The 12,956-nt window shown below is 44.4% G+C and overlaps 1 pseudogene; it reads right to left on the bottom strand.

The window, feature by feature from the left end:
* LOC124086180 (E3 ubiquitin-protein ligase RNF213-like) overlaps positions 1-12,478 on the bottom strand; it is a 79,921-nt pseudogene extending 67,443 nt beyond the window's left edge.
* Positions 12,479-12,956: the final 478 nt, after the last annotated feature.

Below are 12,956 nucleotides of genomic sequence, written 5' to 3' on the forward strand. Positions count from 1 at the left end.
TTGCTGGGTGACCAAAGCAACGGCTGAGTCCTGACTGGCCATCACAAGCCCCATCTCAATCCTGTTGCCACTGCCTATGAAGGCTCGGTTGGTATTTACCTCCACAGTATTCAGCAGGGCCCAGACTGAGAAGCAGTTTCTGAGGGTTCTTTAGCCCTGGGCCAGAGCAGTTCTGGGAGCCAGAATTTGGCTGCTCCGGGCTCGGTGTATGTTTTGATAGGAGCAGGCTCCAAGAAGCAGTTTCTGCAGGTTGTTTAGTACTGAGCCTGAGTAATTTTTCTGTGAGACGCAGGCGAATAGCAGCCTGAAATTACCTGATCTATGGCTGAATGAGCTGCAATCAGTCAAAAACAGGGATGGTGACCCCCAATAGCATTTTAGAAATCTACTTAAAGTAGTTTTATAGTGCCAAAAAAAAAAAAAAAAAACAGAGGATAGGGATATCCTCCTGATAAAGTTAGAGGAGGCCTGGGTTTTATTCCCAGTGCTTCAAAAGAAAAGAAAGGGGAAAGCATAAAATACTTAATATTTCCTATATCATCTTCATTTCCATGTGGCCTGGCACCTTAGGTGAGATGCCAGTGATTGAAGGTGCACACACACAAAGGAACACACCATGACAACCCCAAGATCACTACCAAGTTCCACATTTCTCTTTGTCTTGCTTGTAATGAAAAATACCAAAAAGAAGATGAGAAAAACTTTACCACATTGTGTACTTTATGTCCTGGGCTGTGATTCTCTTAAAGACTGCTCTCAAAACCACAGATAATCCAATCCTCCTTCTGATGCTTCACTAAGAAATGAAACATTTTTCTTCTTTGCTTTCACAATTTTGCAAAACATTTTCAGTAATCAGTAAAAAACAAAGGGTTAACTAACAAGTGATACTTTTTTGACATTAAAGGACAAAAAAAAGTAACTAGCCACACATTTAAAGTTATAGACTGAACCAGGGTTGTGGCTCAGTGGTAGGGTGCTTGCCTAGCATGCATGAAGCACTGGGTTTGATGCCCAGCACCACATTAAAACAAAACAAAATAAAAACAAGCAAACAAACAAACAAAAGTAAAATAAAATAAATGTATTGTGTCCACTTACAACTAAAAAAAGAATTTAAAAAAGTTACAGACCATATGAAGCTGATTTATCCTAGGGATAAAAGGACATTTTAACATCAAAAATCAGTTAATAATCTGAGTGTGGTGGCACTCGCCCATAATTCCAGCAAATTGTGAGGCTGTGGCAGGAGGATCTCCTGTTGGAAGCCTGATTCAGCAATTTAATGAGCTCTGTTTCAAAATGAAAAAAAAAAAATGGCTGGGATGTGGCTCAGCAACAAAGTGCACCTGTATTCAATCTCCAGTAAGACATACATACACACAAACACACACACACACACACACACACACACACACACATATTAATACATCATACCCCTCCCCCCCAAAAAAAAATAACACAACAATTTTAATGGACACAGAACAAATATCATACAAAACTCCAAGAACAAGACAAGGATGGCCTATTTCACCACACTCATAGTCCCAGAATTGCTATCCATGGTAATTAGGTAGGGAAAAAACAAAACAAACAAGAAAAAAGGTGTTGGGGCTGGAAAGGAAGTAGAATCTTCATAGGCAGATAACACAGTCATCTACATCAAAATTTAAAGAAGACACACTCTCTCACATACACCCTACTAGAGCCAAGAAAAGAGTCTGCAAATCTGCAGGACACAGAGACAGGTACAGACTTGTTTCTGTATGCAAGTGATGAAGAATTCAAAAATAGAACTGAAAAAATAATTGTTTACAATAGCAAAGGAGTAAATTTCACAAAAGAAATGCAAAGGTCACCATTTGAAAACTGAAAACCCTCATTGAAAGAAATTAAATACCAAAATAAATGGGAAGACATTCCAGGTTCAGACACCATGACATGTGATATTGTTAAGAGGTCAACACTCCCCAAACTGGCCTATAGATTCAAATTCACCCCTGTTAGAATCCTAGCTGTTTTCCTTGTAGAAATTGACAAACTGATTCTAAAATTTATATGGTATCCCAAGAGATCTAGAATAGTAAACAATGTCAAAAGAGGATAACATCAGGAAAACTCATGCTTCTTGATTTTATGACCTACTGCAAAGAAATGGCAGTGGAGACATGGATAGATGTGACACCTCACAATAGAAAAATCCTCTTAGCCACAGTTAACAGACTTTTTAACAAGAGTGCCAACATTACTAAAGGGGTAAAATACTGTGCCTTCTTATAATGGTTTGGAACAGCTGGATCTCAATATGCGGGAGAATGTTCTTGGACCCTTACCTCATACCACATAGAAAAAGGAACTGTTGTTAAGAGCTAACACTCTAGAGCTTTCAGAGGAGGTTGCCCTGTGAGCAAGCACTTATTAGTGTAGGGCCCTTGGTTAACACCCTTTGCCCAAAACAAAACAAAACAAAAACATTTTAGAGAAAGACACAGGTAAATCATCATGACCTAGGATTCAGCACAAGATTCTTTGATGTCAAAATTACTAGCAAAAAAAAAAAAAAAAAAAATAGACACATTGAATTTTACCAAAAGTAAAAACCTTCCCAGGAGTGGTAGGGCACACCTGTAATCTCAGCTGCTCAGGAAGCTGAGGCAGGATTATTGCAAGTTTCATGTCAACCTTGGAAGATTTGTGAGACTATGCCTCAAAATAGGAAACAAAAAGGGCTAGAGATGTAGCTCAGTGATAGATCACCTCTGGTTTCAATCCTACCACCACAAAAAAACAGGGGGAAAAAGAAATTAACAACCTCTGTACTTCTAAAGAAACCACAAAGTGAAAACAATCCAGAGAATGGGAGAAAATACTGGGAGATCACATATCTGACAGTAGATTTTTACCTGATTATCCAAAGAAATCTCATAATCAACAACAAAGGAAAGGCATACAGCCCAATGAACAAAATGGTCCAAATATTTAAACAGATATTTCTACAAAGACATAGAAAATAGGAAGAGCCAATAAATGTAGGAAAAGGTGCCCAAGGTCATAGCCATCAGTGACACCTGAGAAACCATAGAGGCACCCCCTTTCTCACTGGAAAATCTGAACTGGGCTTCTCAAGAAATATTCATCAAAAAGGAAAAAAAATGATTTTAAGACTATAAGTAAACAAGTTTCTGCAAAAGGGTTCAATGTACATTCTCATTTTGCCCTATTTTACTTGGCTACTAGCCTGGAAGACATAAGCATTCCAGGAGCTGGACACCCCCATACTATTTTTTCAGAAATATTTATGCAGTGTAGAAGTTTCTAGAAATATGTAAACAAAGCCTCTGGTCTTGAGCTGGAGTTTCACAGAGATGTCTACATTTCTAAGATAAGAAAAGTTACCAATTGGGCTCCATGGTAACAGCTGGCAGGGGGAGGAAAGAAAAAGGAGAAAAAGCTCTCTCCTACTCAGGTGCTGTCCTTCAAGAGTTAACTTGCCCAGAACAGTGAAAGAAAAAGCTGCTTTTATCTGAACTTCTGTATACTGTGAACTTCTGAGCCCTTCCCCTTACATGCTGGGTATAAAATTCTGAAGCTACCTAAACTCGGGGTTCAGGGGATTGATTTATTAAAACAAAAGCTGTGCCCTCTGTACTTGGATGCAGCCAAATAAAACTATTTCCTGCTAACTTTGGTGCCTTGCTTCAACTCTCCCAACAACAAAACCACTCTATACCTCCTAGACTGCACTGTCACAGGCCAGAGAGTGGCAATAATCACAATGGCCATTGGAGACGCAGTATGCCAGATCATCTGCACCAAAGCTCATGATTGTGGCTGCGGTTTTTCATAGGGTACATGGCTACCTCTGTAGCAGGAAGCCAAGTTGCATTTCAAGTAGTGGGTAGAAAGCACTAGATTACAGCATGGGGCCCAAGCCAGGAAGAGGGTACCAAGCACCCAATCCTGATCAGCACAGGCCTTGTACAGGCAGGCACTTAGGGCCTGGAGCTGGTTAAATCAGCAAGAAGCTGAGAGCCCAAACATATTTCTAAATAAAATTTGGTCACTGAGAGGCACAGCTCATGGCTTCAATGATACATTTCTCAAAACTCTTGGCCACACTGTCCTTGAGGTCATTGCTACAGAACACAGAAATATGGGAGAGAGCCATCTCCTGCAAACATGGAAGCAGGTAGGGGTGTGAGTGCCTGAGTGTTCGGACTCCCCTCCTCCCTGCCCCACACTAAGCATGTCCTCTATGCCCCTCACCAGAGGAGCAAAGATGAAATCAAGTTAGTGTCTTCCCACGCTGCAAAAAAGCAGCCAGAAGAGCACCTTGCAAAAACATGCAACCTTGAAAAATCAGCCATTTTACTTTCATTTTGTCTTCCTAAAAATATCAATTTAATGAGGTCTATATAAAACACTCATACAGAAACCAATTTTTCAGGGTCACAGGCCTTCATTCAAAATGAATCACAGTTTTTGTGTTTTCTCCATGTCATCGTATTTAATAAGGCTCCTGTCACCAACAGCTTCCTTGGAGTACTTGTACATGGAGGGCTTGATGACACATGTATAGGGCCCCAGTGGCAGCAAAATCCCATTTCCTGACTCTTAGGAATGTCACACTAGAACTCTGAAATATTTCTGTGGTCAAACTACAAAGGCCTGATCAGAAATGGAAATGCAAATCTGGGGTGGATCCCAGGGCCTGCACACACTGTGCACTAGGGGGTGTGGGGGGTAGGTGAGTAGGGATGGGAGTTGGTGTAGGTGGGGGGTGGGGATGGGGGTGGAGGGATGAGGGGATTTTAGTGAGCGGGTAGGGATGGGGGTGGGAGGATAGTGCCACAGTCTGGCTGGGCACAAATGCCACAGTCTGGCTGGGCACACAATCACGAGCCACCACACAGCTTGTAGATTCAAACAGCAACTCTTTATTCCCGAACTCACACCAGCCATCTACAATCACGTTCTGGGGAAATCCACGTTCTCTTCCCAAATCCACGTTCTCTGCCCAAATCCACCTCCACTGGGCTTCTATCTCCAAAATATATTGTCTGAATCCCGTGAGAACTCAAGGGGAACTCAGGCAGCAGGATACGCCCTATTCCCAGCAGGAATAATCTTAAACCTTAAACCTGGAACCTAAACTGGGAACGCCCTAAACACGATTATCTTAAAACCAGGAACACCCTAATCTGCCTTGGTCCTTGAGCAAGGTCACGTACATTCAATGTCACTGCAACATGGGGTACGCTGGCAAGGAAATTGTCATACCTACTTGGCTAATGGCTCCCAGCAGGATAGGGCACTCCATACATGGCAGTTACCTGTGCTCGGAAATGATTGCAGTGCTGTTTTCATGTTTAATTCAGATTTATTTTAAGTTTTATACTTACTTTGGATTTAAAAAATATTTTTGTGTGGTATGGGGGAAGCAACCCAGGGCCTCATCCATGCTAGGCAGGCCTCTGCCACTGAGCAAAAGCCCAGCACCCTACAATTTTTCTTGTCTAGTTGTGCTTTCCACTTCTTCTCTGAAGAATCTTTCCTCACTCCAAGATGACGTCATTTAGAAGCATGCTGCTGAACATTCAGGCATGCTAAGAATTTTACAGAGAGCTTGGGATGCAGCTCAAGTGGTAGTGTGCTCACGGGCATGCACAGGGCACTGGGTTCAATCCTCAGTAGCACATAAAAATAAAGATGTTTTGGCTACCGAAAACTAAAAAATAAACATTAAAAATTTTCTCTCTTAAAAAAAAAAAAAAAGAATTTTCCAGAGAACCTTCTGCTCAGATGTTGTTAGGAACCTGTGCCCTTGGACTGCAGCACCTTCAGGGTACTGAGAGTGGTCCAGCTCAGAATGAAGTCATCTTGCTGTATGTGCCCACAGGCACACCTGAGAAGGTATGTGTCCTGCTTTGCTGGGCACTGAAGCCCCTGGGTGCTACCTGGGTCTGGCGGCACTGCAGCTTTCTCCCCTGTACCACATTCATTCTCCTGCCACTTGTTCCATCAGTCACTGAAAAGGAGGCCCAGAACTCCACAGGTATATGGATCTGCCCACTCTTCCTCTTGGGCTCTTGGTTTGGACTTGGATTTGATTCTCCACCCTGTAGTTTAGTCCTACTTTGTACCTTTTTTCTCTATTTTTCTGTGACTCCTGCTCTGACTTTTTTCTTTTTTGTGATCTGGTGATGGAACCCAGGTCTTTGGCCAAGCTAGATAAGTGCTCTGTCACTAAGCCCTAGCTCCAGTCCTGCTCTGTTCTGGCCTTTGCATATTGCTTAGTATTCCAGTTTATCGTTTATTTAGCTTGAAGTTTTGCATCTCTGAGCCCCCTTTCTCCTGCTGAAGCACAGTTCTCAGTGGGGGCAGGGGTGATCCAGCCCTCCTCCCACCCAGGGGGGCCAGGCAATATCTGAAGACACATTTGTCTTTGAGAAGGGAAAAAAAAAGACCAGCAGTACCTTCCAGGTGGGAGCCAGGCACACTGCTCGACATCCTATGGTGTACAAGATGGCCTCCACCACACAGAACGGCCTGGTCCTCAAAGTACAACAGTGCTAAAGTCAGGAAATCATGCCAGAATTACATAGACAGTGATTTTTAAAAGTGAATTATTATTATGATGATTTTTTGGTCATGAGGAGTGAACCTCTCTGTACACTCAACCACTGAATCACATCCATGGCCCTTTCTTAAATCTTATTTTTTGAAAGGATTTCATTTAAGGTGCTCAAGCTGCCCTTGAACTTGTGAACCTCTTGATTTGACCTCCCAAGTCTCTGGGATTTCAGCAGTGTGGCACCACACCTGGCTTAAAAGATTTTCTTTGTTTGTTTGTTTTAATGGTAGTAAACTCAATTTACCATTTTAACAATTTTCCAGAATACACAATGTGTCAATGGTATCACATTGTCACACAACCAAAATTCAGATTGTTTTTCATCTTGCAAAACTGAAACTCTGTTTTCATTAAACACTAACTCCCCTTCCCTAGTCCCTGGAAAGCCACAATATTTTGTCTCTGAATGTGAGGATGCTAGGGACCTCATGGGTGGAATCACATGGCAATTGTCCTTTTGAAGTATGCTTTGTTCATTAGCTAAATGTCTTCAGCATGGGTCCACACTGCAGCATGTGACAGAGCCTGCCTCCATGGCAAGGCTGAGCAACCTGTATAAGTGCCACCTCTCCTTCCTTGATTCTCCCTTCCACAGGCCTCTAGATTCACTGAGTCTTTTCTCTAGCTGCCTTCAAGACTGTCTTTCTTTGATGCTCAGCAGCTGTGACTGTGCTGGCTGGGAAGATCAAACACAATCCTTCATCTTTCCTCTGGCCTCTTTCTCCTCTTTACTCACCTAGTTTTCACCCACAGACCTCAGAAGATCTGTTCTGCTCTTTTCCCCTCTGCTCCTTTTCTATGTGAGCATGACATTTCTACTGCCCAGTCCTCTTGTTCTTGGCCACTTTATTCTGCTGCCTCCAGGTAGTTGCTAAGCCATCAAGAAGACGCTCCATCTCCACTCCAGGTATTGTATTCCCACTCACCTATTTTCTTTTCGAGAGAGAGAGAGAGAGAAAATTTTTTAATATTTATTTTTTAGTTTTCGGTGGACACAACATTTTTATTTTATTTTTATGTGGTGCCCCACACATGCCAGGTGAGCACATTACTGCTTGAGTAACATCCCCAGCCCCAACAGCTATTTTCTTAATACACATAGTTTCCACTGATCATCTGAAATTTCCCACCTGTTTGTAACATTGTCCACTTTTTCTGAAGGTCCATTACAATATTCCTCACAGTTGTTCTTTTTTAAAAATATTTTATATTTTAGTTGTAGTTGGACACAATACCTTTATTTTATATATTTATTCATATGTGGTGCTGAGGATCAAACCCAGGGCCTTCCACATGCTAGGTGAGCTCTCTGAGGCTGAGCCACACCCCCAGACCCTCACAGTTGTACTTAACACCTTCTCTGAAACTTTCCACCTGGGCCGTCTATGCATTTCACCCCATATTTCCTCCCTGGCCATGCAGCAGCCTCTTCTCAGGTCAGGGGTTATGATGGAGAGGAGCCAGGACTTTGTTGTAGCTTTAGTGAGACTCAGTTCATGGAAACATTTCACCCTTTGATGGCATGGCCATGGTATCCCTGGCAGAAGCCAGAATCTGAGGCATCCACAGCAACTGGCTTCTATCTCCTGCTTCATCCTTCAGCAATCTCTGTGTATCCATGTCTCAGGAATAGTAACTTTGCCAGTTCTTAATCCCTCTCCCCACTGGATATCTACTACCTTGTATACACTGCAGGTCCCAGTAAGCCCACAGTCATTGTGACTGTACTCTTGCTTACCCAAGACTCGAGGGAGGCCTGAGACTCCCACTCACAGAACAGTGTTCCACCCTTGCAATCTGAGAACAGAGAGAGTGGAAGTCCTTTGTTTCTTCTGGCCACTTCTCTGACCTGAGCCTTATGGCCAACAAAACAAGAAGCTTGCTCTGAGCCCTACCAAAAATGTACTCCCCACTCCAGCTGAAAGACAAAGTCAGAGGCCATGAACTAAGGTTTGCCATACTTGGGGCTATGTCCTGGGACACACAGAGGTGCTAAGTGTCTGTTACATAAATGAGTAAATACATTAATACAGTCACATGAGAAAGGCTGCCCAATGCAGTCACCATGCCTATGATTCCAGTTGCTCCAGATACAGGAGATCACTACTTCAGATCATGCCAGGCAACTTAGCAAGACCCATGTCAAAAATTAAAAAAATTTAAAAAGGACTGGGGATGTAGCTCAGTGCAAAGTGCTAAAAAATAATCATCATTATAAGATGCACTTATGTAAGTGCAGCTTTACAACTTAATCATTTAGCTTTTTTTTTTTCCTGAAACTGAGAGAAGGAAATTACCTTGAGGGCAGCCCAGATATCCTCATACTGGCTCACAGAGTCCTTTCTGAGAGAGGGTAGTTGCATACAGTAGTGCAGGACAAGGAGGTTGCCCAGCCAGTTGATGATCCTTACAGCTATGCACTTTTGGCACAGGTTGACCAAATACTCCTGCCATCTAGAAGGGAACAAAGACCTAATGTGAGCTGTGAATGGCTGCTTCCAATCTGCACTGTGGTCTGATGTCCCAAGAAGGATGGGATGGCTACTTGTATCCAGCAGCAGAATAAGCATGCTGCATGCCTATAACAAGTCCCAGACCAGGAGACACAGGGTGGAAAGGGGTACCAAGACATCACAAATCCTAAAAGACTCCCACTGGGGTCATATCTACCCTCACCACACAGCTGAGGAATTCAGGTCCTCGGTTTCCAGACAAGGAATTCACATAAGGCCTAGGATCTGAACCAGACAGTCTGTGAATGGTGATGGTAGACATAAACACAAAGCAAACTGTTTTTTTTCTTTTTTTGAACTGAGATTGAACCCAGGGACACTCTACCACTAAGCTACATCCCTAACTTTTTTTATTTTTTTGAGACATGGCCTCCATAAGTTGCTGAGATTGTCCTTGAATTTGTGACCCTCCTGCCTCAAACTCCTGAGTCACTGGGATTATAAGTGTGTATCACTGTGCCCAGCTACAAAGCCACTTTTTAAAATAACAAACACATGGTGTTTGTCCCACAGGCACAGAAATTTATACTTCTTCCTTCTCTTATACCCCCAAACACATAATTGTAGATTTCTTTACCATTGTTCCTTTTTCACAGAGGGTGAAGCAAATGCCTGTTTCTTTAAAACTTGGGAAACCCACAAGAGCTCAGGAAAGGCTTCCTGCTATTACCCAAGCTCAAACCAAACAGAAGCAGAAGAGACCCTAATTCTCTGAGCACAGCAGCTCAGAAGAGGTCTCCTCTACCACATAAAAGGCCATGGCTGACACAAAATGGACAATGTCCTTTTAGAGCTACTGGCACAGGTGGGACAGCAGGGACAGTATCCCTGTGGGTTCTTCAGCTGTCCTAGGTGACAGAGAAAGAACTGCCAGAGGACCTGAAGTGGTGCAGAGGGTTCTTTCCAAGGACTCAGCAGGTCAAATGTGGAAGCCACCAGCAAAAAAATGAAAAGGACAAACAGCAGAGGCCAACAGGGAGTCTCCTGATAACCTGTCCTGCTTCTGGTCACCACCTGGAAGCCTCCAGGAAGGCCATCCAGCAGCTCCCTGTTCCCTGCTTTGTCCCAGAGTCTGCCCAATACCCAGTTCCAATCTGCACACAGGCCCTGCCCTTCCTCTGGCTTCATCCACTCTTCTTTCCATTTCCTCTCTCACATAAGTTAAACCACAGCAAGGGTAGCACACAGCAGAGGACCCATGCAGACCAGGCAGTCTGCTCTGTACAGCAGCACCCAGGCCAGGACACAGGTGCCACAAGAGAGGCCCTTTACCACCAGAGTGCAGAAGGGAGGACTTGACACATGGGCAGCAGTTCATATGCTCACCTGCCTTGTGTGGATGCTTGATGTACTCATACACCACAGTGCAGTTGGAGCCATGGCCATGCTGAAGAACATACTTTTAAGGGATGACTCTACCCAGGCTCTGCCTGGGAATGACAACACTGTCCTTGACGAGAGACCCATTCTTATATAAGTCCCTGCAAATCAACATACATGACCAGTTATTAAGAAGTCTTATCTCAGAAGATTTATGTCTCAAACACATCAAGACACAGAGCCAAAGCTATAATGGACACTGACAAAGATGGCATGTTTAGAATAGGGCTACATTTCCAGTTAGGACAGAAAAAAAGAGCCATGGAAAAATGAGACTAAGAAATGAATGCTGGGAATATCAAATACATGCTAATACAGGAAGCAGGGTCATCATGGGGACTCACTGATCACCCCTAACACATGCTTGGGGGGACCAGAACCCCAGGAATCACTCAATATAGTACATCTCACAAGCTTCACTCCATCCAGGCTTTATGAGCTCTTCCCCTTCCCTGATGAACACAGTGTGAATCTTGGGGTCAAAGGTGACATGCTTGGAGATGATGGCATGGAAGTGCATAATGACACCATCCTTCAGGTTCAGCCAGCTGGAAGAGGGAAGGGAGTACTATGGCAGCTGACCACTCCTGGCATGCCCACCTCTTCCATTCTCTACTGGTCATTTTCACATCTGGCTAGTGCCCACCATGAGTGGCCAAGAAGAAGAGAAGAGCATGTGGGACCCTGGTCTGGCCAGCCTGCCTCCCTGAGAAACCTCCTCTGCTGAACACGTCACAGTGGCTCTCAACAGGTGCAGCTGGCATCACTGTACCTTGGGCCTGGGCAGGTCTGCCTGGTACCTCACGGGAAAAGTCTACATGCTGGCCTTCTGTTTTTTTTTTTCATGTGTGTGCCTTTTCCTTTGTCACAGCAGCTGCATACTTTTTGTCACTCCCTTTTGGCTTCATCAGGTCTTTGGGTTCTGAGCTGATTTTATGTATTTTTTTTCCAGAAGCAGCCAACCTGTCCTTGCTCTGAAATAAGTAACCAAGCCCCAACCCAAAAGGCTGCCCCTCAGCCAGGCATCTCATAGCAGCCTGGGTGGACTGTCCAGTCCTTCCAGGCCAATCCGATGGCCTCTGAGGACCCTCTCCAACCTTGCCTGGCCTTTCCTCCCTCATTCCCTCCTAGGGACATTAGTTCCTTTTGCTGAGAACAGGCCAGCACAAGTCACTCCAGGGTCTTGGCATGCCCATCCTTCTCTCTGAACATGTTCCTAGGGACCCACAGCTCACCCTTCACTTCTTCTAGCCTCTGTTCCCACAGCAGAAAACTTGTACTTGGTAGCATTCCTTGGAGGCAAGGAGACTTGCCAGCAGCTTATTTGCTGACTGAACCTTGTCTTTCATTTCTATCCCAGCCCTGTTAAATGGATTATATGGCTCACCTATAACATCAAGTCCCTGAAGGAAATAAAGACCTCAGACTCCCTGAACCACAGAGACAAATGAAAGGGCTGCTCTGCCCCAAAGGGCTTAAGATCAGCATCAGCCTTCAACTCAGAGTGGGGTCAACAGTCCCTTTCTGCTACCTGCAGGTAGCAAGTCTCAGTTGCCCTCCCAGATGGAAAAATCAATGTCTCACCCACAGAGCACACCAAAGGTGCTAGAGCCAGTCATGTGGCCCTCAATACCACTCCCTGATATTGACCCCAGAGGTTGGGACCTCCATGTGCTGCCTGGCCCTCTGTGCTTCTTTCTGAGGCTTAGAGTCTCCTTTGGACTCAGGCAGCTGGGCTCCGTAGGCAGCATCTTCAGCCTTAGCCTGGGCTTTGCAGGTAGATATTGGCAGGCTAGATACTTCCTGGGAGAGGTCTCTATCCCCAGAGGGTGTGGAGATCCTTTCCTTCCATGTGGTTCTGGAGCACTGGGTTACCTTGAGCCTCCTCTCCTGTGGCTGCACCCATACCCTGGACAGCTGGACCAGTCTGCTGGGCTTGGCTTTGGTCCATGCCTGTGTCTTCAGAACAAGGATATGGAGGCAAATTTGGACTCTGGGGAATGGAAGGCAATGGGACCAAGAAACCTGGCTCTAAGGAAGCAGAAGTGTCCTGATTTTTCCTTCTTTTCTTCCTTTTGAATTAAAAAGAACAAAGATATCAATCTTATTTTTTAGTATTACTACAGCCTGCCCCACATTTCCCTCCCATTCCACAACCCTTCAATTTCTTAAGTACAGCAAGCTTAGCTCTGCTGAACCACTTATATCTGTCTCCCCTGCAACTTCTTTATCATGGGCAAAACTGAATTAAGAAACCAAGTATGGAGAGTGGGTTAGCCAAGGAGCAGAGGCCAGGCAGAGAGCCTCCTGTAGAGTGGTTGTAGATGTCACTGTGAAATCACTCTTGGACACTACAGCATTCATGGGCTGCCCATGTGACACTCTTCATCATATGTGTCACAAACAGAAAAATCAGAATAAGGGAGAGG

Source organism: Marmota monax, unplaced genomic scaffold (assembly GCF_021218885.2).
Source record: "Marmota monax isolate L192 unplaced genomic scaffold, Marmota_monax_Labrador192_F-V1.1 WCK01_AAM20220418_F8-fsc00334, whole genome shotgun sequence".
Lineage (NCBI taxonomy): Eukaryota > Metazoa > Chordata > Mammalia > Rodentia > Sciuridae > Marmota > Marmota monax.